Source organism: Aquila chrysaetos, chromosome 16 (genome assembly GCF_900496995.4).
Source record: "Aquila chrysaetos chrysaetos chromosome 16, bAquChr1.4, whole genome shotgun sequence".
Lineage (NCBI taxonomy): Eukaryota > Metazoa > Chordata > Aves > Accipitriformes > Accipitridae > Aquila > Aquila chrysaetos.
This window is the reverse complement of record NC_044019.1, coordinates 22,150,766-22,178,510: the sequence shown is the minus strand read 5'-3', so window position 1 is coordinate 22,178,510 and position 27,745 is coordinate 22,150,766. Positions and strand designations below refer to the sequence as shown.

At 35.1% G+C, this 27,745-nt stretch overlaps 1 long non-coding RNA gene across 1 annotated transcript in view; it reads right to left on the bottom strand.

Moving 5' to 3' along the window:
• Positions 1 to 27,745, bottom strand: part of LOC115352142 — a 212,902-nt gene that overhangs the window by 66,751 nt on the left and 118,406 nt on the right. Inside the window, exons 12-14 of the long non-coding RNA XR_003927000.1 lie at positions 7,017 to 7,143; positions 5,166 to 5,324; positions 4,571 to 4,728 (exon numbers count right to left, since the gene is read on the bottom strand). This is a non-coding gene — a long non-coding RNA (uncharacterized LOC115352142). The remainder of the gene's footprint in view (positions 1 to 4,570; positions 4,729 to 5,165; positions 5,325 to 7,016; positions 7,144 to 27,745) is intronic.

Sequence of the window (27,745 nt, the reverse complement as noted above, 5' to 3'; positions counted from 1 at the left end):
AAAGACAGAATGATAACAGGCATATTTACAACAGACCTTACATGAATATAGAGAATATTTTCATTTACAATAACCAGAAGTTCTATTTCTATTTAATTTCTTGTTTTTAATGGTATAAATGCCAAGTAAATCATTAAAAGAAATGTCAGCTCTATCAGTGGCAGCTGCTCTTACTACTAAAAAAGGAGGGGAAGTGTAAGAGCAGGGCAGCCAGCAAACCCCACAGCGGTCTGCAAAGTCACTAGTGGGAAAACAACAAAGGCCTTTCCATGCAACTAACACAGATGTGCCCATAGCCAAACTGTCAGAAACAGTTAAGATGACAGCTACTCACAGTTCATTATTTCCTTCTCACAGGTCACTGGGTGACAAGCTGGGTCACCATGCTTTGTCGGCTGCTACAGTCTTCCCCAGCCCCCCTCACCCCCCCAGTTCTTATTCCATTTAAATAAAGGTAAGCTGCTCAAACTGATATACTAATGTAAACAAATATCTGCAAACGCTTTCCGAAAATGGGAATGTAATGTTTATTATACCTTCCTTTCATTTTCAGATGGATATATAACATTTCCTCTCTGTGATGAGTGGAGAACTCGATTTCTATCTGTAGCAGATATAGCTATTAGAATAATTTTGTCAAGATGTGACTAAAGCAGATAATGAAAGCTAATTTGTCACCAATTCAATGCTTTAACCTTTAGAACACTTACATGGCAGATATATCATGGAAAATCATTGCAACTCAGTGAAAAGATGTTTTTCTCATAGAGGAATTTTCACAAATAGAAATCTGAAGGGGTACTTAAAATGAATACAGACCTTTTAAATGTAGAAAATACAGTCCAAAGCACTTTTTTGTGGAACATGTATAAATAGATTTAAAAAATACTCCAGTCATGAATTAATTTTTTTAATACATTCTCATCCGTCTTCACGAAGTAATCAATTTACAATACAGATGTAGATTATGACTTTTACCTATGTTTTGCCCACTTGGAATTTAAAATGAATGAACAGTGTATAAAGAATCAAGGTCAAGCATTTGCTTAGCTGTTACAAACAACTGTACCAATTGATAGCTGTGTCATTGACAGAAGTGGTAGAACATTTCCATCTCCTTGGGGGTATTCCTTAGTCATTTTTCCTACACTAATAAGTCTTATAAAAATGTAATAACTGAATTTGTCCAAGTGATTCAGAAAAATTAAAATGAAACCCACTGTCCCAGATGTGTGTGTCTTAGTATTAAATATGACAAGGTCATAAGCATTCTGACTCAGATCCAAAAATGCTTGTACCTAGCATGTACTTAACTTGGAGCATACTTAAATGCATATCTGGATTGGAGACAAAATACTCAGAAACTTGTGAAATCAAGCTTACTTATGGAAGCAAAGTGATCCAATAAGGCCTGAAACCAAAACTGCATTAAAACAGGTGATTAATTTTAGAAATGTGACTAGTGCCTTTTAAAGGGACAATTCACAAATTGAATATACTGCTAGGACAGCACAGATCTGTTACAGTTGATGATACAAGAGCACTCACTTACTTTCCTAGTTGGGCCCAACAAGATCATAACAATCAGAGAAGTAATTTAAAATGCTGTCCGAAGTTACAGGGGTTACATTTCCACAAGGTAACACCCAAAACATTAAGTTATTTTCTTGACCCAGGCAGACGTGACTATGTAACGTCTTTCTACAAGTGTCCATGAAAAAAACAATTTTTGAGTGAAAGGAGGCAATGGATTTGCTGTTTCCCATACAAGAACAGTGAGGATGAGAACAAGGATAGGAAGGAAATTGGTGGCCATCAGTTACTTAGTTAAGTCATTAGTTCTTGTGCACTGAGGGAAGTACATAAATCACAGTCATACAGCTCACCTCTCTACTCATCCCTATCCTAATGGCCACGTCTTCTCAGCAGCTTGAACCCTCCATGTCTAACAACTAGCTTATGATTGGATTTTGGTCTGTTTGGGGCAATACTTGTCATTTAGAAAAGATTTTTTCATCAATGATATTTGCTGGAATGGATAAGTTTTTCACCTTTCTCATAGAAACTCAGGGATTCAGTCAGGTAACTCAGAGATGAGGTTCAGGTTTTCAGATCTTACAGGCGTAATATATCATGTAAATTGTTGTGGCTCACCATGAAAGTGTGACTGTTTCTCAGAAACCAAACAAGAAAAACACTAAGAATGACAGCTCTGAAATGCATATTCCTCCAAAACACTAAGCTGGAAAAGGAAACATTTAGGGCAGGACTTGATAGCTTAAAAATAGACACTTGCTAGTATTTGAGACTGCTAATGTACCCAAAGGATCTCCATAGTTCTCACAGATACAACACAGGACTGGCAGGAGACTTGCAGTAATCTGAAGCAGCTGGAAGCCAGGTGATACACACCTCAACACCTAAAAATTATCCTAAACACATATGTCTGGGCAGCTGAATCTCCTTTTAGAGACACAGTTCCCTTCTTTTCTCAGTAAGCCAAAGTTTTAAAAAAATCTATAAATGTGTGTAGCAGGGCAGTTAACCAAAAAGCATTTTATAAAAAACAGTTGAACTTCTTTGGAGGAACAGTGATCATAATCTTCACTTTATCAACCCATACAGCTGGACAACTCCTGAAACAAAAATTCTAGGACACAGAAATATAGTTTCCTCTACTAACACACAATTCGTACCTCATTTGCACTTACGACAGTTTTTCATGTTATTTTGTAAAGGAAGGCAAATTTTATTGCTACTCGGAAATTGAACAGCTTTTCAAATCACAAAGGATAAATAAAATCCTGTGTCCTATTTCTTACATCCCCTTTCAGGCACTGAAAGCATCCTACAAACTACAGAGTGGAATGTGGCAGCTATTTAACAGAATACATTAGTATTTGTCACAGTCTAGTGAAAAATTGCAGCAAAAGAGAATTTAAATCACTTAGTACCTCCCATAATGGAGGTAACTGCAGAAGTTTTGAATTAGTTACCACTGCTATTTAATGCCAAATATTTCTGACAAAGTTATTTTAGTATTAAAATGTATTTTTTCTCTATTTAAATCTAGTTCAGGAAAATGCTTTAGACCGCAAAACTCCACTTTTGGAGGGAAGAGATAAAGACATAGAAAGTCAAGCATTCACTGCTTAAAGGCTATCCTGACTGCAGATAGCTTTCTAAATCAAAATGTCTGTGTTCTGCAAGAAGGTATTTTTAGCTTAATATTTATATACTGTTATCTGAAGCTAAAAGCACAGACATCTAGTTGAAGCAATTTCACTTATCCCATTGTACTTAAATGAAGTGAAATACTTTGTAGTGACCCTGACATCACATTGCATATTTAGAGCATAACAATTCATACTCAAAGCACTGTGGAGAAAATGATCTTGTATAAACCTTCACCTTATATTGCAGAAGGCATCTTTTGAAGGAGCCAATGTAATCAATATTAACTTTGGTACTTTAGTATATGTCGTAAACATACAAGAGTATTTACTAATAGTTAAACCATTTATGTTTAACAAAGCTTTAAAGTTATTTGACTAATCAAAAAAACAAAATTACTCAAAATACAGGTAGCCTACCTCTACCTATGCAGTTCCCCAAAAACTACTGCTAGCCAATACCTTCAGATACCTCAGTCATTTCACAGTCTTCAGACACATTTGAGAAATATTTTGGACACTAAAAGACTAAATATTTGCAAGATAATATTATAAATGAAACACCAGAAATACTAGTCCTTGAAGGAGGACCAGAGGAGCAAATCTATGGGTTCTCTAAGGGTAATACTTCCAAGGGAAGAGTTAGAATAACGTAGATAAACCAAATCTGGTTGTTGCTTGCAGTCACCTGTAAATTACTGTTATCGACTTATTGCCAGTAGTAACAATATCATCAACTAGTAGTAGCAAGATCATCAACTTTCATTCTAATAGCAAGTGATGTCTTGTGGTCTTTGATCTGAATGGAAGGTCCATTTTTAAAATGTTTTGAACTAAAAATACCCCAAAGCTCAAAAATAACTAGCCAAATGCCATTTGTAAAAGAAAGTTTCAGTTATCTAAAGAAAGGCAAAGTCTTTTGCCTGCTGTAAGTAGAAGCAATTAAGAACACTACTATTTATTTTTTATTCAAATTAAAATACAGTCCTATATTGAAAGTGACTGCATCACTTGGTATTTTGGCTCATCATGACTTTCAGGTTTCTAACAAAACCTTTACCATTTAAACTTAAGTCTTGTGGCACAAAATGTGTCACAATGTTGATACAAGTCCTATGTCTTTATGTAATTTGTGTGATGTGAGGATTATAGATAAAAAATTAAAAAGTAAATTTGTAATTACTACCAAACATCATCCACATCAATCTTCAAAATAAAATAAAAAAGCACATAAATGTCACCCCTTTTCATTAATTTTGGTCAAAATCCCTGTTTGCTTATCAGCCAGAGGGTTTCTGAGATATTTCAATAATATCCAGGAAATCAATCTTACATGAAACTGAAGGAAAACATCTAATGTCATTGAACAATAAATATCAGTTCTGTCAGTGGCTTACCTTTGAGCTGAGGCCTTAGGATGTTTCTCTTCTAGTTTCCTCACCAGTGCCACTGTCAGCTGTGTAGTCTCCCCTAGGGGATCTGCAGGCATTAAATGGGCGTCCAAAGGTCCTGAAAGTTGTTTCTGATTGGGGTTGCTGACATTTTTTTGCAGAACCTAAGAGATGGAAGTACAACCATGTAATTTATATATTGCTAATTAAAATAATGTGTGTCTACTTTTTCAAGTAAGGCTGTTGATTAGCAGAAAATGTCAGAAATACAAATAGCTATGTCAAGATGCATCAAGAAGCACAAATCTAGAGATCTAGTGATTTTTTGTTTGTTTCCCTTCCTTACTTGAGTTTCTCCACATAGGAAATAAGAAATTCAAAAAATTTGTCCTACATGGGCTATAAGCGTAAACTGTTCTGAGACACAAATATATATAATTTTTTGTTCATTAAAATCCTGTATATAACTATTATTTGTCTAATATATAAATATCTTATTAAATTAAGAAATCAAATGAGGTTATTTATTTAAGGAAATAAGTTGACTTCCACACTGATATTTCTCTTTTCAAAATGTGTTTTTGAAAGGAATGCCTCTGACCTGCCTCTGGCTTAATACTGTGACCTCTTCTGCTGAGCTGCTGTCTATCTCCTGATGAGCTGCAGACCAGGCCCCATGGTGAATGCGGTTTTCTGTCTGGGTCACCTCCTCTCTTTCATTTAGTTCCTCTAGGTAGGTCAGGACAAACTCAGGGTAAGCCTGTAGGAAAGGACAAAGGCAGAGGAATAACGAAGACAAACATCAGCTACATCAGCAGAATCACAACAGTCTAAACACCAGGAACGATGGGAAAAGTGGTTGTTGATGTACGCAATGTCACAACAGTTGCTGCATGTAAATAACTCTGTATTTCACAAAGTTTTCAAAGTCAGTGTTAGATAGTGACATTTTAGTATGCACTAAAGTGAAAAACGTAAAAAATATTTGAATATTATGTATCAGTTTAAGAATAAAGACCAACAGCTCTCAAAATGAAAATTCTTATAAATAGGAAGAAACAAAATTTTTTATTCCTGTCTTTAGGTAATATTTAACTAAGTATAGGTGACATTTAGGTAGGCTTTTCCATGTAATATATTAGAAGAATTTAAACCAGCATATTCTGAAATCACAACACATCACATACAGAAGAAGCCTTCCTGATGGTTTTGAAACCAAAGAAAATTTTACTACTTTAATTCATTAATGAAGTCAATTTGCCCTCTTAATACTCTTTTGATCCTTGCTTACATGGCAAAATGCCCCAAATAAAAATAAACAATCGCAACTTAACAATTACATTCTGTTGAATTTGAGACATTAACATCTCAGCTACCTAACCTTATAATACCCAGATCTTGTACCATGGTAACATGATCAATTTTATTTCTTTATCTCAGTCTGTGAAATGACTTCATGACTGTTTCTCAGGTGCTACTTCAATTCAAGCAGTAGTCAGTCCACTGTCCTCAGGAAGAAATGGGCAGAATCTTACTTTATATGAAATATTTTTTAATTATAATGAAAATTGTAGTTTAAATTTCTGTGAGCACCTGTACTAGTTCTAATAGAAAATGTATAGGTATTAACCACACTAAATTAGACCAAAAATAGGAGCTATTCAAATACTTCAACAGTTAACACTTTAACAAATTGAAATCAATAAACTATTAAACCCTCATGGTTACAGAATGAAGTGTCTTACAAGAACAAGAAAAGCCATCTTTTTCTGTTCCATTACTCATTAGTGAATAAACATAAGCAATCTCATTTATAAGGCAGGTAACACTACAGTAATTAAGAACTTGGGCGTATTTTCCAAAGCCAATTCTACACGGATATCCCACAGATTCAGTGGAACTTCTAAGCTCAGAATACCACAACTGAAACCTACCCTCAAGTTCTGAGAAGACTTTTTTGCTCATATCTTAGGAATACTTTATAATATTAAAATATTTTGCTGTTTTGATCTTGAATTTCACTAGACATTCCTGACAATAAAGCTCTGGTTTTAGCTTCAGTTGCATCACTGTTTCTTTAGCCTCTGTCAGACTTTCCTCATGAGTGCAGATGTTTTCAACTTAGGAATATTTATATTTGACTTTAAAATAAATCCCTTCAACAGCAAAAGTACAACAAACAGTGGGGTGCTTTTATTTCTTAAGGAAGAAAATTCTTCACCAATCAATAATACTTAGTCTCCTGCTGTTTTATCACCTTGTATAGACAATATATTATGAAACTTTTCTCTCCTGCTTCATAGTTCCATCCGCATTTTAATTCTGATGTAATACACTAACTTAGATTTCTGCTGTATTTTTCAGACTTGGCTGCATGAATAATGAGCTAAGATTCCATTTCTTTAAAGACAAATTCTTCCTCTACAAGCACTTTCACGCTCACTTTACTTACCAAGACAAGTGATTCTGGTTTCTCTCTCTCACTTTTCACCTTTTCTGCCCGACCCCATGCCATCGCTGCTTCTGTGCCAGAAGAAAGCATTTGGCAGCCATGCAATGAATAAAAGCAGAAAATTGACCTAAGTTAAAATTAACACAGTAAAATTATAGTTATTACCCATATTTGTACTCAAATCCAGTTCCCTGTGTGGCACACTTGTGCCAGAATGCCAGGCAGCATGGAGCTGGTGTGGGAGTCCCTGGCTCTGCTTGATTCAGCTCAAGGACTATCGGTCTGCATGTCCTTTATGCTTAACAACTTCTGTAGGTTTTCCAGCAAACCTCTCTTCTTCAGGAAAGTGAAGAAACAAAACAAAATCCCAGTGCAGAATACAACAAAAGCCTCAAACCTTCCCAGGACAAGAAAAATCATTTCCCAGCTAGTTCAACCCTTAAACAAATACAATACTTTGGAAAGTTTTATTTCTAGTCCAAAATGTGTTCTGCCATGTCTAGGATACATTTTGCTTTCAGCGCACACCACTTATGCTGGAATCTATTGTGAAATACATGTTCAAAACTGAGAGCATGTTAAAGAGCACTATTAGCTTATCTTGCTTATTTTCTAGAATTGATAGTTGACTTATACTCTTATTTTAAGTTATCCATAAAGTTAACATGAATAAGAGTACATAACTTGACCTATCACAAACAGGGATATCATTAAATATTAGTCTATTAACTAAAAATGTAAGGGAAAAATATCAAGATTAATTTGTTGTTTCTGCATAAGTACAGTTTGGGAATCAGGAAAGCAATATCAGGACTGTATTATAAATCAACATCTTAAAAAATATTTGATGATTTTACTGTTTTTTCAGAACAAGCTACTATTCTCTGACATAAGTAAACCATACCTTGATTGCATAGGGGATGGTATATGCATAGAGGAGAGTATGTTAATGGCAAACAGTAAGTAGTAGGTATTAATTCCAAGAAAGTGAGTTTACTTCTCAATCTGAATGTGTCACATATCATTACAGTGTATTATGCTGCTTTCCTTTATGTCAGCTTTTGTTGGCCTACATCTGCTACAACTTAAAATAACATGACACTACAGATAAAGTGAATGTGATAGGAAATATGGAGAGAAATACACCATACTCCAAAGAGATCTACTACTAACTACTAGCATTTTTTCCTGATAAAAAGAAATACAGGCTAGAACCAAACTGTTATAGTTATTAACTCTCAGAAACTTTAGAAACCTTTCTCCTCATGATATACAGACTACAATAATTTTTATATAAATAACAAACAGTATGCATAATGAAATAAAGAAGAGTATAGCTGACAACTGTATTTTTATTTAATGATGATCTGAATCATTCTAGCATAATTCCAGATAACAGACAAAACAATGGGAACATGGTCTCCATTTCATCTGACCGTTGGAGTTGTGTGAGTAATAGAATCTAATCTAATGTCCAGATGAAAGGATGAAAAAGGAGGGTTGATGCTAGAGAGGAGCATCTAGTATTGACTTTCTACTGGACAGTGGTTCTCTGCAATTTTCCCAAGGTTAACAGGATATAATGCTGCAGATGTTCCTGACGTTTCTGTGAATGTCTTCAAAATGTTTAAATGCTGAGAAAAAGGTACAATTTAAAGGATCTTCAGAGGCATGAATCGCTGGCTATAACCCATGGGTATGCTCATGCAAAACTACCTCTTAAGGATTTATTTGAAGAGAACAAGGCTGCTGGGGATAAACCCCCACTTCTCTAAGTACTCTACCACTATTCCATTGCTGTCCATGGATTCCTGATAGTAACTTGCATGAACCAGCTGACCTACAAAACATCAGACTTCAGACAAACTGCTGACCGAGATCCCTGGCCATAACAAACACAAATGAAGAACAGCTCCTCTGTCAATACCATGCACTGAAGACCATTGCCCTCGCACCATCCAGGTTTTTGTTGTCATTCAAACACTTGATCTGACCAAACTAGAAGGGAACCTCTCAGCAATATATTTTTCCCAGAAAATATATTTTGTTTTAATCAACAATCTATTTTAAAAGGGCTATATTCTTTAGCCATGCAAGAGTAAGAACAACCAAAGAGTAACTCAATATTATTTTGAAAAAACTTCTGTTGCAGTAACTTTTTCTACTTCACTGGGGGAAGAGGTGTTTCTAAATTTGGCATTTCTGCATAGACCTGAAGAGAAAAAAAAAAAATTGTTGTTATTCAGTGTAGTTCTTAGGACACCTGCTTTGACAGAGGATTTTATTAAAACTCATTGAGATTCATCCATAACAACATTAAGGACTGTATTTTAAAATTCTCCCCACAGCACATTAATTTTGCACAAAGGTGTTGCATGATTTGCAATAAAAACAGGATGCCTCTAACTCCTTTAATCAAAGAACATTTCACTATTTACTAAAGTTTTTGCCATGTTTGTTCTATAAACAAATTCTTTGTGTTTTGTGCTTGTTAAATGTTAATAGAATGTGTTAGTAACATATCAAGCTTGAGCTTAAGGGTCTTAATTTCCATCCAAGAACGTGTTTTAAGCTTCTGTTAACAAATTTATATAAAAGCAGTGAAGCGTACAGCTCATTTTAGATGCCAATTGTTCTTTAGACTTCTTTTAGAGTTGCCTCACTTCTAAACACTGACTTGTAGTTATCACAGGTTACTATACTGATTAAAGAATAAGATCTACTTTTACTAGATAATTGAAATAAAATGTGCGCTACAGCTCAAGAAACAAAGCATTAAAAATGAAATAAAAATCAAAATTCACAAGGAAAATCATGAACTGGTTCCATTAATTTTAAGAAGGTTTTAATAAAATACAGTATGTTTCTATTTATTCACTAAATAGAAAATATTTATAGAGATAACAAACAGGAAATAATGCAGTGATAGCACAGCATCAAAATAGCAAACATAATTCATTGAAGGTTTCATACAGAAAAAGGGAACAACCTGAAAAAAACCAAAACACCCCAAATATCCAGCATTCATATAATGCCATACTTTACAGTAGATGGAGCCGTTATTTCCTAAACCCACTCTTGATAGATGCTGCTTTTGTCCCTGTTACAAAATGAGTAATTCAAAGAGTTACACCTCATTTTAACCAAAACGCAAAAATAAATTAGCAGAGAAAATGGCATTTACACTTCAAATAACATGATTTCACAAGGAAAAAACACTTGATTTCTGAAACTAACACCATGAATAAGCATCTAATGCAGTAAATAAAGACGTGGAAAAGAAATATTAGTCTATTGGATAAAAGGAATGGGAAATGCATCATGTGTTAAGACTTTTTGAAGTGAAAAGGAATTAATTTATTTTTATAATAATGCAAACTAAATCAGAAAAGCTACCTCAACCAGAACAGTTTTCTAGCTCTATATAATACCAAGGACACTGGAATTTTTAAATCAGGTTTGAAATTATTACATTTCCCATTAATGTTTAACAGCATTTGAACCCAAACCACGTTCATTATGAAAGAGAGAACAGATTTCTGAAAATACTTTTTCTTTCTATGTAGAACAGAGTTTCAGTTGGAAGGGACCTACAGTGATCATCTAGTCCAATTGCCTGACCACTTCAGAGAGTACCAAAAGTTAAAGCATATTATTAAGGGCATTGTCCAAATGCCACTTAAACACTGACAGGCCTGGGGCATCAGCTGCCTCTCTAGGAAGCCTGTTCCAGTGCTTGACCACCCTCTCGGTAAAGAAATGCTTCCAATGTCCTGCCTAAATCTCCCCTGGCACAGCTTTGAACGATTCCCATGCGTTCTACCACAGGATCCCAGGGAGAAGAGCTCAGCACCTCCCTCTCCCCTTCCCCTCCTGAGGAAGCTGTAGGGAGCAGTGAGGTCGCCCCTCAGCCTCTTTTTCTCCAAACTAGACAAACCCCAAGTCCTCAGCCGCTCCTCACAGGACATGCCTTCCAGCCCTGGCACCAGCTCTGTTGCCCTCCTCTGGATGCATTGGAGCACCTTCAACATCCTTCTTAAATTGCGGGGCCCAGAACTGCACACAGTACTCGAGGTGAGGCTGCACCAACGCTACATAGAGCAGGATAATCCCCTCTTTTGACCGGCTGGTCATGCCGTGTTTGATGCCCCCGGGATGGGGTTTGCCCTCTGGGCTGCCGGGGCACACTGCTGACTCACACTGAGCCTGCTGTCGACCAGCACCCCCAGATCCCTTTCCGCAGCGCTGCTCTGCAGCCACTCCTCTCCCAATTTACACTTGTGCACTACTCCATCCCAGGTGCAGAATCTGGCATTTGAACTTGTTAAATTTCATCCCATTAATCATTGCCCAATGCTCCAGTCCTATATCTAGATGAGATCCCCCCGCAAGGCCTCTCATCCCTCAAGAGAGGGAACAGCACCTCCCAGTTTGGCGTCATCAGCAAACCTGCTAATGGTGCATTCAACTCCTGCGTCCAGATCATTGATAAAGATGTTGAACAGAACTGGCCCTAGAACTGAACCCTGATGAACACCACTAGTGACTAGTCACCAGCCAGATGTAGCCCCATTCATTTTCTCAAGACATATATAGATATATATAATTTTACTTGTGAATCCCAAGATATATTTCTGTATGTACATATGTAACATTTTATTTCACTAGCTGTATTAATAAAATACTCAATAAATACATCAGAGAGTATCATATTTCCCTAGAATAATAATCTAAACCTGATTTTCAACTTCAGAATTGCCCTCATTTCTGAGGGTTTACAAAGAAACATTACCAAGCTTTGAAAGTCTAGCATATTGGAATGTAAAGCCTTTGTAGTAAGATTCTTGAAGCCAGTCCAAATTTTTAGTTATTTATAGGTTGAAAAAGAAGTCGAAAATCAGCTCATGATTCAAACAATATAAAATTAATCAGCTGAACCTGACTAGTTTCTTGTGGTCATTTCTTCATTACAACCAACCCTTCTTTACATAGCAAAGAGACACTGGACAACATTTTTATGCCAGATATGAAAGTTGCTAAGAAGGAAAGGAAAAGTTTGTATTACTGTAACTAAGACAATAACTGCAATCTCCTTGTCAATCTGGCAAGCTCTACAACATTAGATAAACTTTAAATTATCTTATCTCTATTAGCTGAAGAGAAATCAGATAGTCGCAAAATTTAAATTTATATTCCACAGGAAGAACTGCTAGAGTTGTATGATATAAAGATAACTTTATCTTTACCTAAGTTTGATATGTTTTTTTGAAACTGAAAAACAGCTTCAAAAAACAAAAGGCACTGCACACATACAGAAAAAAAATTACGATCATGATGCTTAAAATACAGTTTACATTCCTACTTTCTCTGAGATTTAAAGAACCCATATAACACAGGTTTTCCTTGAGCCTTAGAGAAAAAAGTTCATGCAAAAATCTTTAAATTTGTTGAAAGCATAATATTCCTGGCAAATTCAAAAGTCCAAAATTCAAATAAGTTTTAGTTTATGTTGGTTTGTTTTTCTTAATTTCAGTTTTCCAAATTTCTTCACTCTCTATTAATTTTGACATTTTATAGCTGTCTAAATAGTTTATTTTTAATGTGACAGTTGAACAGAGGTTGCTTAAATAGACGCAATTTTATCAAATCTTGAAATAGAAGCTGTTCCTGCTCTGTAGTTTCAGGGTGTTTACAAAAAACACATTTCTGAAGTAGCATCCTACATCAGGCAAGAAAGAATTCTTTGCATGCCAATATACAGACAGTTGCTCAAGGATATATCAGCCAGCCAGGATCATGCGTGTCTGACTTGCATAACACTTGCTTTAAATGTAAATAAATCAAAACTAGGTTCAGTACACAATCTTATTCATCTGGGACATGTCTTGGGAATGTCTAGCAGAGGTAAGGGTTATTTTTCCCCTAAGTGTCAGCGAGTGACAGATCTCAATGACACCCTGTGCTATTTTTCTACAGGGAGTACCAAGAAGTAGACATATACAGACTTACTACAGATCTTGACATCCCTAACAGTCCCAGGGTATCCCATCATCCCCTTTAGGTTATTTCAATTTGATCTACATATCCATGAAAATAAAAATCAATGTGCCCAATGGTCTAGTAAAACATTCACCCTATCCTATGCAGTTGTTTCTTTTCTGTGAAGTCCAGGCGTAAAAGGCACAGTGACCCTTGGAGCTATGCCATTGGGAACATATCCATCTTCACAAATGATCTCTCATGCTGAAAAAGTTAATAGGTATAATCTATTAAGAGAACTTTCTCCTTGATTCTTCTGTGGTGGCCTAGGCCTAGTTATAGCAAAAGTCTTAAATATTTGGAGGTGATTTTACAGGAGCCATGTAGAAAGACAGTAAGTGGATTCTTTTAAGGCTCTTGAAGGATAGGGAAGACTATCATCAATATCTAAATCTAGTATGTACCTTTTCTGGTATAATCTCATCACATCATAAAGGCTTCAGTTTACCAACAGTGAATTTCAGAACATTTCAATGACTGAGACAAAAATATGGATGGAGAAAAGGCTTCGGTATTGAATATTAGATCTATCATATTATTTGCCTGGGTTTCAAAGTCCTCTGAAATTAGCAAATATTTTCTCTATTATGTCAGTGAAATTTGGCAAGATTTACAGATCTTATAAGGGAGTGAATCATGGAAAAACTAGCATAAAAGAGAGACAGCAATGTTGAAGATAAGCAAAATATTTATAACCTGACATATTCCAGGTATACACAAACATACTCCACTTATGGCTGGAGGCAGCTGAAACAGCCCTTCAAAATGCAACTTACTCACTGTAGGGCCAGAGTAAACTTGAAGCTATCCAGAATATACTATGCAAATAAAACCAAAACAAACACTGCTCTTTTAGTGGGGAACAAAGAGAAGAAAAGAAATATAGGCACAGGTCCTCATCTGAGATAAAATGGTACATTTCCACTAACTTCAGATCCTTACAAGATCAGAGGAAGCATTCACATCTGGAAACCAAATGCTGTACGCTACACATAACCCCTTTTTCTTTTCATATTTTGAAGTGGCAAAGTTCTTCAAATATATAAATCTTTAACAGCATTTAAAACATTCAATAGGTAAGGTATTATGATTCAACTGTAATTTAGTGATTAGTTATAAAATTGGAATTTAATTCCAGTCAGAATTTAAATATCAAACATCAGCTATAACAATGTGGATTATTATAGCATGGATGGATTACTTACTATATCAGATTTAACACCTACCAAAACCAAACAATATCACAGATGTGCCAATATTATCCAAAATACATGCATTATCTTATACACAGAAAAGCTAGTGTTGATGTAGAGTACCTTTCCTGTATACTTTAGTTTATATTCAGCTACAGATGTGCCACCACCACCAATTTCAACTGTAACTGGCTGACCAACAGCGAGGCAGCTCTGTACAGCAGCTCAATTCAGAATCCTTCCAGCCTTCCAATGAATGGAGAAAAAGAAAAAAAGGGTTTGAATAAGTTAAAAGAACCAGAAAATTCAACAATGTGTCACAAATAGAGAGGTCATTATGCCTGGATAACCCAGGATATTAACAGTTGCAGAAAGTGAAACACTATCCACAACTTAGCAGTCAATGAGCCCTGCTCAGAAGCAGTGATCTTCTGTACAACAAGGGTGGCATTTTACAGTTCAGTGCAAAATGGAACAGACCCTTGATATCTTCATTTGTCCTTTTTCTGTGCATATTCCACAGTGCAACGATTTAGAGTCCATAACGTGTCACTTGTTATAACTACAGAGTTTACTTGAAATATGTATGCACAGGAAAAAAAAAAAAGTTCAGTGAACTGCAAAGATTGCAACAAATCTATAGTCTCTGAGCCAAGATAAAGTTTTACTCCAAGTCTGAAACAAAGCTGGTTAAACATACCAAAGGTCCAGTTTGAACTGCTTTTGCTTCACATGTGTGCATTTACTACAGAAGCAGATCGCTTAAAGCTTTGCTAGAAATCAATGGCTCAAAAGTATTTTTTCATTAAACTCCATTTAAAAATAGCAATGGCTATATTAATAATATCATTAAAATACTTTGTTTTCAACATTTTACTACACTGGCTACAGGGTAAGAAAAAATTAGGAATGGAGAGAATTGTTCTGTAAAGGACACCGTCAGTTACAATGATTGTCATCATTGCAAATTTCAGTCCTTAAAAAGTTAGAGTAGAAAATGCCAATAACAGCTATTCTAGATTGGAAATATCGATAGGTTTTCTATATGTATTTCTATGAATGTTTTCTGCTTGTACATCTTTCTGCACAAGCATGAATAATCATTCTGAACCACTGATTAAGAGGTAATGTTACAAAAGTATCAGTCTGCAAAAATGGTTTATCATTTCTAAGAAAAACCTGCTGTATGAATATAGCTTCATACCTGGAAATGTTTCAGACAATGTTATGCTACAGAACAGCAAGAGATAAATGGTAATTGAAGTTTACCTGTGTACTGTAGAAAGTCAGCAAAACATTATTTGGTTCAATTAAGCATGAAAATAGATGTTTCAGCAGCATATCCAAAAACTGGACTGAATGATTTTATAAGTTCTGATACAGTTTTGTATCTGAGCTTTTACAGGTGTTGCATTTTCTTCTGCTACCTGAGGCCAGAAATGGAAACACCATGAGATAAGGTTTTCCTGACTTGCTGGCTTGACTGCAACAGAAAATACTGGAAATCATAAAAATGCCGGTTTCATTACCTTTTTGTACAAAAGCATTTTTAGGTAGATTCAAAGGAGCTTTCAGACTGCCCTGTGCTTACTTAACTGAACTTCTGAGGGTCCTATGTTCAAACTTGGCTTCCAGTTACATGCTTCGTATATGGGTCGCTTTTCACAACTCAATAAATCAATGTTTTCATGCAAAAAAAAATCAGGTGAACCTCAGTTAAGCAGAATATTAAGATGCAAAGGGAGACCTGTGTGTCTTGAAAGAATGAAAAAAAGAAGAAAAGCTTTGAAATCACAAATATTAGTACTTCCATTACACAAAGATCATTGGTCCTTACTCAAACGCGATAAGGATAACATAGTTGGAGAATGAATAGAGGCATTATGCTGTTTATTGTGTATCTTGGAACCATAACAAGACCTCTATTACAAGACAAACTCTTACTCAGACAAGTTTATATGATAAGATAAACAGTCTATTAAAATACATTCAATTCATTTTACCACACAGTAGAATTAGACACTTCAGTACATGCTTATTTCTTTGCAGTAAAATAAAGAAGGGATTGATCTTACATCACTTCAAAAGTCTATCAATAGCCAGATTTGATAGGATTATTAAAAATTAATCCAGTTTGCTTTTACATGTTTCAAGTGTACTGTGAATCACTCCCATAAGCCATTATAACTAGGAAAAATATAACTAAAACCAGTAAATTTAGAAAAGACATACACTGAGATTTCAGGAACGGACTTTGGATGGTCAGTTGTGTGGGGTGAATAAGAAGGTGGTTTCCATCTAGGTGTATCAGTAAAAAAAGATCTACGAATAGCAGAAATAACTAAGATTAACTAAACTCTGTAAATCACTTAGACACACAACTTAAACTGTAACCCCCCCCCCGAATGAGCTATTCATATAATTTGCCCTGTAATTCTTAACAGAAATCAAAACTCCAAATAATAGTGTAACACTATCCCAAGCTAAACCAGCTAATTGGGTAAATACTCCTTCTGCTGACTGAATGATGTACTACTTACAGTATCGCCATCTCCTTTCAGATAAATCCACACAGTACAAGGAGTTCACATTTAGCAATAAAGTTGGCAATATGCTAATGTACTTGATGAGTGTGGAAAGGCTCTGTTGTTGCCAGACCTTTGACTTGAACTTGATAGGGCTGATTTGGCAGTCAGCGACCGGTTACATTCATCAAGAGGTGAAGCTTCACAACAAAGATAATGTGGTGGAAGCAATTAGTATTCAGAACATCAATAATAGGTCTTTGGCATATGACTGTGGGCTAAGCAAGGCTTTAATAATATCTGGTATGTAATACACTTCAAAAGAAGCATATCACAAAACTATTTTAATTTTATACTAAAATATCACCTGTTTTTCACGGAGAAATATTTTTTAAATATACCCTAGGTTTTTTTTATTTAATCCAAGCTGTACTGGTCTTCACAAATACATACTCAAAGATGTTTCTAAGCCTTCTCAAAGGTTAAATGTATTTGTTTTCAATTAAAGGGCACGATAAGGTGGAAAAATGCAGTTTTCTTCAGGAATTAGTTTGGAATGCTTAGCATTTACAATTTACCATGTCAGATTATGCTATATTGTTCAGTGCGGGTGAGTCAAGAATAGGACAGCAGTAGTAGTTTCCCCCACAGTTTCCTCTGTCTCCAACATAATCCCTGCCAAGAAATAAAATTATTACTCTGGGCTAGCCAATAACTTGGTTTCAAAGACCCTGTCTCGACCCTTCTCTCCAGAATTTGTATATGAACTCTCATTTGAATATGCTCCCTCTGCTGTCAGTTAAGGGAACGGAAAAACGAGAATAGTTGTTGACTGTGAAGGCAGTCCAATTAAAGATGTGTCTTAAGGAGCTTTTACCCCATTTGCATTGTAGCAGAGTAGGAAGACCACAGTGAAATGCAGGATCACATCAGGTCTGTTGTTTCATAGAACATGTTTCATCAAGAAAACGCTTTTGTAAGGCTTTGGTGACAAAGGAAAAAAAGATTAAGTCACAGAATCATACAAGTTGCAAGGGACCTTAGGAGTTCATCTACTCCAAAATCCTGTTCAGAGCTGGGTCAACAATCAGTTCAAACCTAGCTGTTCAGTGCTTACTCCTTTCAGGTCTTGAAAACCTCCAAGGATGGAGATTCCATAACCCTTTTGACACCTTGTTTCAATGCTTAATCATCCTTAAAGGGAATATTTTTCATCTGATATCATTAAACCTCCCCTTTCAATTTATGACTATTGTCTTTCTCCCACCAAGGACCTCCAAAGAACCTGGATTCATCTTACTAGTAACCTCTTTACAGGCATTAGAAGGCTGGAATTAGGTGTCCCTGAGGCTCCCCTGCTCCCGGCTAAACAAGCTCACTTCTCACAGCCTCTTTGCGCTCACTCCAGCCCCTTGACCATTTGGGTGGCCCTCCGCTGGACTCAAGTTTACCAACTTCTCCCTTATATCATTCTTCATTGTATAGTCTAAGTGCATATGTAGCAATTGCTACAAACAGTAAATCTCCCACACAGCCCTGCAGTGAAAAGGTATAGAAAAAAATTAAGAAAAATCCAATTCAATATGTGAAAACCAGACGTTAACTACATAGCCTCTACTGTATTTTTCTAAAACTTATGAATTTCATAAAAGTCCATATTATTTATTGCTAACTAGCTGATCTTCATACTATAAAAAGGAATTATTAAAACCATACAGATAACTTGTTTCCTGCTGAGAACAAATTATTGGTATTGAAGTTTCAAAATATCACTTTGCTAGTTAGGAAAATTCCATACTGGAAATAAGAGAAACAGCTACTAAATGATGTGAAAAATGTAAAAAAAAAAAAAAAAAAAAATATATATATATATATATATATATATATATATAAAACCTATATTTTCTTTTCCAATAAAATATGAGAGGAACATAGGGCTGAATCACAGAGGAAAAAACTTAGAAATTAAGTCTAATAATCGAATCCTGATTTTGAATGAGAGATAATTGGAATAAAAGCCTAGAATGAAGTGAACTTAGCACTGACTTATGCCTTGTCTAGGCAAACTTACTGATGTAGGTAATTTGCCAGAACATCTGAGTAGCTGGAAAAGTGTATTTTAAGAGAAAGCAGCTTAAAATTAGATAGGAGTGGTAACAATTTCAAACAGATAGCTTACTTCTGTTGTTCAGGAATTATGTGATATTCGGTTATTTTTCTATTCCTTATGGTATTTACAGGGTATTGATAAGGACAATGAGTTGCATTAAATTCTAGTGTTATTTTCAACTATGCCTTTTTCAAGGGAAGCTTAGAAGTTTTCAGTTATGTCTTTACTTTTCTTATCACTACTTGCTGTCATCAGCTTATGCTTCTGTGACCACAAGGCTTAGACACTATAATTCCTTCCAAGCACAGTAAAACTTTCTCTGCCACTTGATCAGAGTACAGGGAAAAAAACCAAAACCAAACACAAAAGCCAACTTCCCCTGCCCTCTCCCCTGTGAATAGTGGCTCAGAATTCCCTGCAATATTTTACTTCAACAAAAATAGAAGCAAGAGGCTTATTTACACTAGAAGCATTTTAAGATTATTTTTTCCTCATGGTAACTTGTACAATCATTACACTGGCAAAATTAAAGAAACTAGAGATTATCTCCTAACAATTAAACTAAGAAATATCTTTTTATATTATATTATTTATGTTTTAGCCTGAGAGATTATTGTTCCTTCATGGTATTGATTCCCAAGTTACAAAATTAAATTCTCTGAAATTCAAATCAATCTAGCCTTTTCAACCTTGAAGAAGTACCAAACCCACTGTTGTTGTCATGAGGGAAATATTCAAAATCCACTGAGAGTGCAAACACAGTGAAAGAAGAGTCAGGTCTCCTTATTGCCCTTCCGTGGGCACTTTCAAGCCTTCTACAGCCCAAACCTGACAGAAATATCAGAAGGACTGCCCTTCCTTCCATCTCCTCCTCCACACTTGTTGGGAGCCAAGATGATATAGCTCCCATGATCTTGCGATGCAAGGAAGATCAGAGTCCTTTCATAAATAGCAACACGTCATTAGAAGTAACACTCACAAAGAGGTAACTGCAACAGATGTTTCATTGTATCTTCTTGCAGAATCAATCAGTGTAAGACTGATAGAAGGGACAATATTTCTGTTCAGGTTGATAATTTCCTGTTCGCTGTCCCAAAATGTAGCAGAACCTCTGTTGGTCAGTGCAAGATGAAGCAACACGCATTGCACAGAGGAAATTCAGTCTTCAAAAGGAAAAGAGCAACTAGTTACGGGAAAACAGAATTAGTGAAGCTTAGTTTATGGATTTATGACTTTGAGTTGGATTCGCATCGTCTAAGTAGGCAAGGTGAAAAACTGCAGTTCAACAGCTCAGCTGTGAGACACAGTTCATGCCTTTGTGAATTCCTTGGTACCTAATTAGACTTGTGCTTATGCTATATTCTTTCTACCAACTGATATATTTTCATGAGACTTGAATGGCTTTTTAAAAACATCTTACCTGTCAAATTTCACACTGAAATGACTTCATGATCTTAAGAAAAAAACCCAACACAACACAGGAATATAGAGACAGAGATACACTTTGTTCTTTGAGAAAACCAAACCAAAAATATCTAATACGGTTCTTAAAAGACTGTCGTGAACTTTAAACTTTTATAACATCCTACAAAATATGAATATTGTACATTCACACAAACAAGTCAGACGGCGACGCCCAGTTCAGCTACCCATACAGTTTATGTTCATGGTGATTCTTCACATTGTCACAAAAGATAGTATCACAGCCTATGGGTACAATATCTAGTGATCAGCCATGCATTAGCCAGAGGCCAGAACATTAGTGGTACTGATAGCTTCCGAGAGTGTTTTCTCTGGGAAATGCCATCATCATATTTTCTCAGTAGCAAGGGCACAAAACACCTTGGCATCAGCCAAAATAAATTAATGTTATTATACTTACAATTTTACTCCGTTAACAAAATCAAAGTATATCTATTAATACAAAATGCACTTCAGGCTTACAATGCAAAGCTAACTTTCTGTATACACAATATTTTTTTATATAAGAGTTAATAAATCGGCCTATTTGCACAAGCAATGAAGAAAAATCTGTGAAGCATAGTAGTATTAATGAATTAATTTTAGGTAAAAGGTTTTAACATTTCAGTATTTCATTTAGTGGTTGATCACAGACCAAATCCCAGGAATACAAAGAGGCATCATGGCTGTGACAGTACATAGAGAATCAACATCATGCTCCTCTTATCCCACTTGAAATGTTTAAAAATGCAGAACCAGAAGAAATAGCATCTATAGAAATGACTGGCCATTAACTTTCTTTTGGGGGACTTAAACTTTTTCAATTTATTTTACAGTTTCTTCAAGACTACCAGCTCATGAGAGTCAGTTACAGAGGAATTAGCTGAGCTAGAGCAAAGTTGCAAGCAAAGTTGAAAAAGTTTGTGACGTTTGGAAAGAGCAAGAAAAATTATACCAATTGTTTTACTGTGCCACACAAAACTATTATATCGCACATTACAGACACGGTGCCTTTATCGCACTTACGAGTTTTCTTTAAGCATTCATAAGACAAACACCAGATTCTCCTTTAATAAAATTATAAAACTTAGAAATGCAGACAAGAGTATAACATATCTAATAAAAGCCTACCAAATAAAACAAAAAATGTAAATTGGAGAATAAAAAAGGGTTTGTTCACTAGTTATCTAAGTGAAACTTCTTAATATTAAAAAATACTGGGGGGGGGAACTTCAATAAAGAATGCTAATGCAGTCAAATCAGTACTGTAGGTAATGTAAGTTTTTTCCTCTTATTTTTTATATTGACAAAAATTCATTCTAATAACTATAGTTTGACAAAGTATTCATAATAAAGGGCTAAAGCCCTACTTAAGGTGTTTGAGACCCATTTATGAATTATTTTCATCTGTTATGCTTTCTTCTATTCAAAATACCTTGACTGACTGATTATACACAACATGCAACAGCATGATGGAAAGTCAGATTTGAATTATCCATAAACCACCGAAAATTTCCCACTATGAATGAAAGAAATTAGTAACCTTTACAACTTAAATTGTTCTACATTCTGCAAGAGATCAAGAACACAGAAGGGTACATAATAACTCTTTTAAAACTCTTAGTAGAAATAGAGTGCTGAACTCTACAATGGCAATACTTATTTATCAAACACCCCCCCCCCAAAACAACAACAACTCTCCCCCTAGCCCCCCCCAAAACCTAAAACAGCTGAAAAAATGCTGAGAGATTATATCAGTTGACGGTTGTCTATCCCAACTTGCTGGTTTATAGATGATCTTTCTCAGTGATAAAAGAACAACAGGTTGTAATTGTCAAGGTTAGCTACAATCCCAGGCTTATGCACAAGGATTATACATCCTGAATTCTCCTCTGCTGGAAAGGTTTTACTTGGCAATAAAAGATTAAAAGTAACAGCCAGGGGCTCAGCTCTAATACCTAAATCTGAAGACATTTTTAAAGTATATACATCCAGAACATGCATCTGAGCCTTTTCGCTCTTAGTGTAATCCTCTTAGTGCTTTCTGTACCTCACTGAACTTTAAGATTCTGAAAATAAAAACACTGTATCTGGCACCTTTACCCTGAATTTAGCTTTAAAGAGTCCCTCTTGAAGATATCGCATTACAATTTATAATATAGTGTTCATTCCACATGCATAACTGTTGGATTCTTTCATTCTGTTTTCTAATATCAAAGCCAAAAGATATAAGCACAATTCTGGTTTTAAGTTTGTATCAGCTATTCCCTTCATTTTTATAATATATTTGCACTAGAAATATTCAAATGTTCCTGGTCATAAAATGGCTTTAAGAGACATTAGATAATTGTGAGCTAATATACAACCACTGCATAGTGAATAAACAGTGTTTAAGTTGTCTATTTTGAAAAAAAAAAGTTAAACAAATTACTATTCTGTTGCCAAAATGAAGTTGGGTAAAACTGAAGTCTTCAAGTCAGAGAAGTCCTAATCACTTCTAGCTTCTTCTGCATGCACCCTTCTTGCATCTCACCAAGAAAGGGAGCTAACAGTTTCAGTGCTGCCTACTGAGCTATATACAGTAATGGAGTCAGATCAGGAATTTATCCAAACCTCATTGTATTGCAGTGATCACAGCAGCAAACTGCTGTGTAAAGACCCTCTAACCAAAATTATTTAATTTTTTTTCTAAGACAAGTCAACTGGCTTGTCCACTGTTGAGTCAGGAATAGCCATAGAAGTGAGGTTCATCTCAGTTCAGTTTAGATATCTACATCTGAGCCAATCCAGCTGTATAGCCAATGATGAGTAATAAGCGCCAATGGCGTGCAATTCAGGAAACCTATCTAGAAATTGATTTTGGGATGAAATTAATAGCTCTTTACAAATGTGTATTCACCTCAGTTAACTGTAAAGGTAATCTAGATAACTCGGAGTAGATAACTACTTTATACCATATGGGTTATCAATCCTAGTTTAGTACCTGCTTCTTAGGGATAAATTGCCTCTTTATTTTACATAAGTAAAAAGTTTAACTTGTACCTAAATACCCAAGTATTCAGTTTATTAATACACCTGATTTCATAAGCTAATTAATTCTGCATTGAGACCCTTTATGTAAAAAAAAATTACAGTATCAGAATAATATTCTAAAATGTTATTTTGTATAAAAAAAATTCAAAGATGTTTCCAGTATCTTTTCCTATAGATATGTTTGACATGCATTCACTTCCAAATCTTACATGAAAACGAATATTGTAGAAGTCTTTAATCCTTGGAGAATGTGAATTTATGGTACATCTGTAAAAATTAACAGAACTGTAACAGGATCCTGCTGATCCACAGGCCAAACAAGGAAAATTCAAGATCTTAAATTGCAAAAAACCAGGAAGTGAGAATCAGATACATGAAACAACTCTTAAGTAACATTAGTTTTATTATGTTGCAACAAAAATGGGTATGCTGACTGTCTACTGCATATAACAGCTTTTCCTGTCAATCCTGGCCAAACTGTAAAACGCATGTTAGTCTGTAAACTAGAAATTTTCTGGGAGTCCTGAACAACCTTCCCAACTAAGGGCAAACCAAGGCAAAGAGATTGATTTTTAGAGCTTTGGCAAGGATGTATTTTCTTAAACTAGTGTTTTCTCAAATAAGAATTCTATTTTCGCTTCATATTACTCTTTAGAAAACAGAATGAAATGTACTGATAAGACATAGTTAAAATGTTTTATGGTAGCATAACTAATAATAATCAACATAAAGCTGAAGTAAACTGAAACTGTATAAAAAGGACCCAAGTTCCATGCCATCCTTCCAGTTAAACTGGAACAAAGAAGAAAGAAATTATCATCTAATTCTGGGTTTGCTCTGACCTCGGATGTAGCATGAACCAGTCCTCAAACTATTCCAAACAATCACAATGACACTGACTCCAAGGATTATGAGTATATTGATGTTCCTATTGAAGTTCCAGACATTTTCTCTCTCAGCTTCTAATGTGTCCTCCAAATTGCAAGCTCTAGAGAAGAAGATAATGATGGTGAACCAGTTTTCTGGCACCGTCTCTCCAGGAGAATACAAGGTTTCCTGCAGGTTTGGAATTTTGCCATGAACTTCACTGATGGGCAGGTTTGCTGCCCATATTTGTAACAAAGATCAAGTGGTGTACATTCCAATTCCTGAAGTTTCTACTATTTCCCTGCGAAAAGTTAATGCTATCCCATACCAATATAGAAACAGAAATAAAGTTCATCCTGACAGATATAATCCTGAGGTTTTCATCATTATAGAATCAACTTGGATTCTGTACCCACACATGAGCCATCCCACAGGAAAAGCTGTGCATTCACAGTGAAGTACGGCAAACCTTGCTTATGGCACCTCAGCAAAACCGGGCAAGGGAAGAGAAGATGGAAAAGAAATACTATGACTAAGCAAACATTGGGACTACTTGTTATAGATACACACAAGCACCATGTTAAATAATTGTATAAAAACAGAACTTGCTTGTGCAAACCTCAACTATTCTTCAAAAAGCCAGCCAGAGAGCAATAGCAATGAAAGACTTGAGAAAGATAAATTTAGGCTATTATTGTTGCAGGTAACTGACTTTCTTGGCTAGTACTTAACAATCAATATGCACATGTAATAATGGAAATATAGATCCTAATTCTGCAAGACACATACAGTTATGTCTGCCTGTTCTGACCACATAAGCATTCTCCCGAAATTGAATAAAGCTACTTGTATGCTTCATGTTGACTACTTGGAACTTGGATGTGCAAGCGCTTACAGGATCAAGATCATACAAGGAACAAAGTGCACCTAAGGCATTAAGAAACCTAAGCAGCTTCTGTTTTAGCATATTGGCAATTTTACTGACGATGCGTTTTAGCAAGTGTCAAAACAAGTGTCTTTTTTTTTTTTTTTCAATTTCCAGTAAGCACTGAATTGAAATAACCTATTAGACTTTTGCAGACAGGAATAGAGATGGTATTCCTATTTATTGTAGGACACATCCTGTTATAAGAAGGCTGTGATAAATTAGTTAGTTAATTTTTGTACCTATTGAAACTACAAAAAACTGGTGATAAAAGTAATGTGCTAAATTGTTATCAATCAGAACATTTTTAGGGAGGTTTACAAGGCTAGCTTTTCGGTGTTTTAATATTTTTTTTTTTAAAGTCTTTTTGCCCCGCTCTTTCTCTAAGCCCAATTATTTTGTTATATTAGAGAACTTTGACAAAGTGGGAATTAATGCACTTGTCACATCCAATCAGCAGATAAATATTAGGATTCAGAAAAGTTTTATAACCAAACTGTAACACCACTGTTTTCAGTCGCAGTCACTCTGTCAAAGGCCATCCTCAGAACACAATTTAAGGGAGACCTGGAAATAGAAATAACATCAAAGCTGATCTTCGAGTAAAATCAAACAGCTGCAAAGTCAAGAATGAGATTATATATACAGAGCCAGTAAACACAGCAATGAATGTTCTGCAGAGTGAATTAAGAAAGGAAATGCTAACACCTATATTGCATTTTTACATGTTGGACAGAAAACTAACAACCTAACAGCCACTTGCTGGTATTAGTTCAGGTACTTCCAACTCAGATACTCTCTCAGCAGCCAGCTTTTTGTCTTTCTTTTTAACCTATAGGTTATGAGGAATAATTCAATGTAATTGGTATCTTCGTTGTAGATTTTATACTGGCACAAATAAGAACTGTTTGGAAAGACATATTTGAACTATATGATTGTCTTTACACTGATGATAAAGGTGATGGTTGGTTACTATTCATCATTTGTAAGCATTATAAACATCTTTAGATAAAATATTAGGAAATTATGCATATTTAATATTATTTACCTGAACTACAATGATGAAATAGCCACTGAAGACTGTTACTATTAGATTACTTATTACACAGTCATGTATCTGAAAGCATTCAATCTGTTAGAAAATAAAAGTGGGAACAAGGTATTCTCTTTTTATTAAAGGATATTGTAAGAGACTTGTGTGAAAAATTCATTGATTATTTTCAGATACAAGTCACAGCTAGGATAAGTATTATTCAGATAAATTTGAAAAAAAAAAAGAATTTGTATGTTTTTTCCTTCAACATTTTCCACTGCGTACATTTTATATTATTTTGTGCATAAATGGTTTCCACTACACTGGCATTTATTTTCCTGTTGTTGATTTGGGTATTTCAGAGAGATAATCAGAAATCAAGGTTAACGGTTTGGGGGCTTCTTGGGTTTTTGGGGGAGGTGGCTTTTTGTTTGTTTTTAAATCCTCTTTTTTTTTTTCCCCTGGGTTTATTTGGTATGTTTGTTTTTTACTGCAAGGGTATTGAAAAGGCAGCTTAACTTAAAAAACAAACAAAAACACTTTTAATTAACTCCGGTGAAATTAGCTAGTATTGGTTGTCAGTTTGACTTTACAGTAAGAATTATTTAATGGACTGAAATATAACTTCATAGCACAGTAAGAGAAACACACACCAAAATATGTAAAATAAATATTTATAAGATGTATAAAATAAAACATGTTATTTGTACAAGACATTACTGTCCTTCTAAGTAAATCCATCATAGATTGACAGGAGGGGAGGGAAGAGTAAAACTGCTTTTGAAAACAGACTACTATAACTATTCATTATTAATAATCATGTAATAGTCCACCTTCCATTTTCCATTAAATTATGAACTAGCATATTTTATTGGTTTAAAGTTAGTCATTTGAGTATGGATATAAGGCTAGCCAAAGCGATCCTTTTCTGATATATGAAATACAGTCAAATTGGCTTACATAAAGTAAAATAAAAGGAATAATACGTTTCAGTTAGAATGTTTTCTGAACAATGACTGGAAGATTTGCCACTGAGTATTTTTTAGCTTACTTTCCAATTTTCATTCCTTCTGAATTTACCTAGAGTATTACTGAACATAGATTTAGCACAGGCATGTTTAAAAATCAATTAGCTTGATCACTGGTGCAGTCAAACATCCAGATCACAGCCAGACTTTTAAAGGTAACTCATTGCCTAAGGATTTAGACAGGTGCCTAGTAGCTTTTTCAAAAGCGCATAGTCACTTACTACGTTTAATTTAAATCGGATATAAGCATTTCAAGGTGATTCTGACAAAAACCAAACCGGCAAGTGTCTCTTGGCTTTTTGTTCCTAAAACCCTTTAATTCTCATAGTGTGCCATTTTCATTTAAATGGAATACTCTACAAAATTATGTAATTTATTTCACTGTTTCTTCTGCGTCCTGAACTTGGTTTTGTCCAAAATTTTAAGAAATTAACCCAGCTTTAATGTTATTCTTCATTTTTATTTAGCTTCTGAATAACAATGGAAATAATTAGCATATGCTGCTATTTTAACTT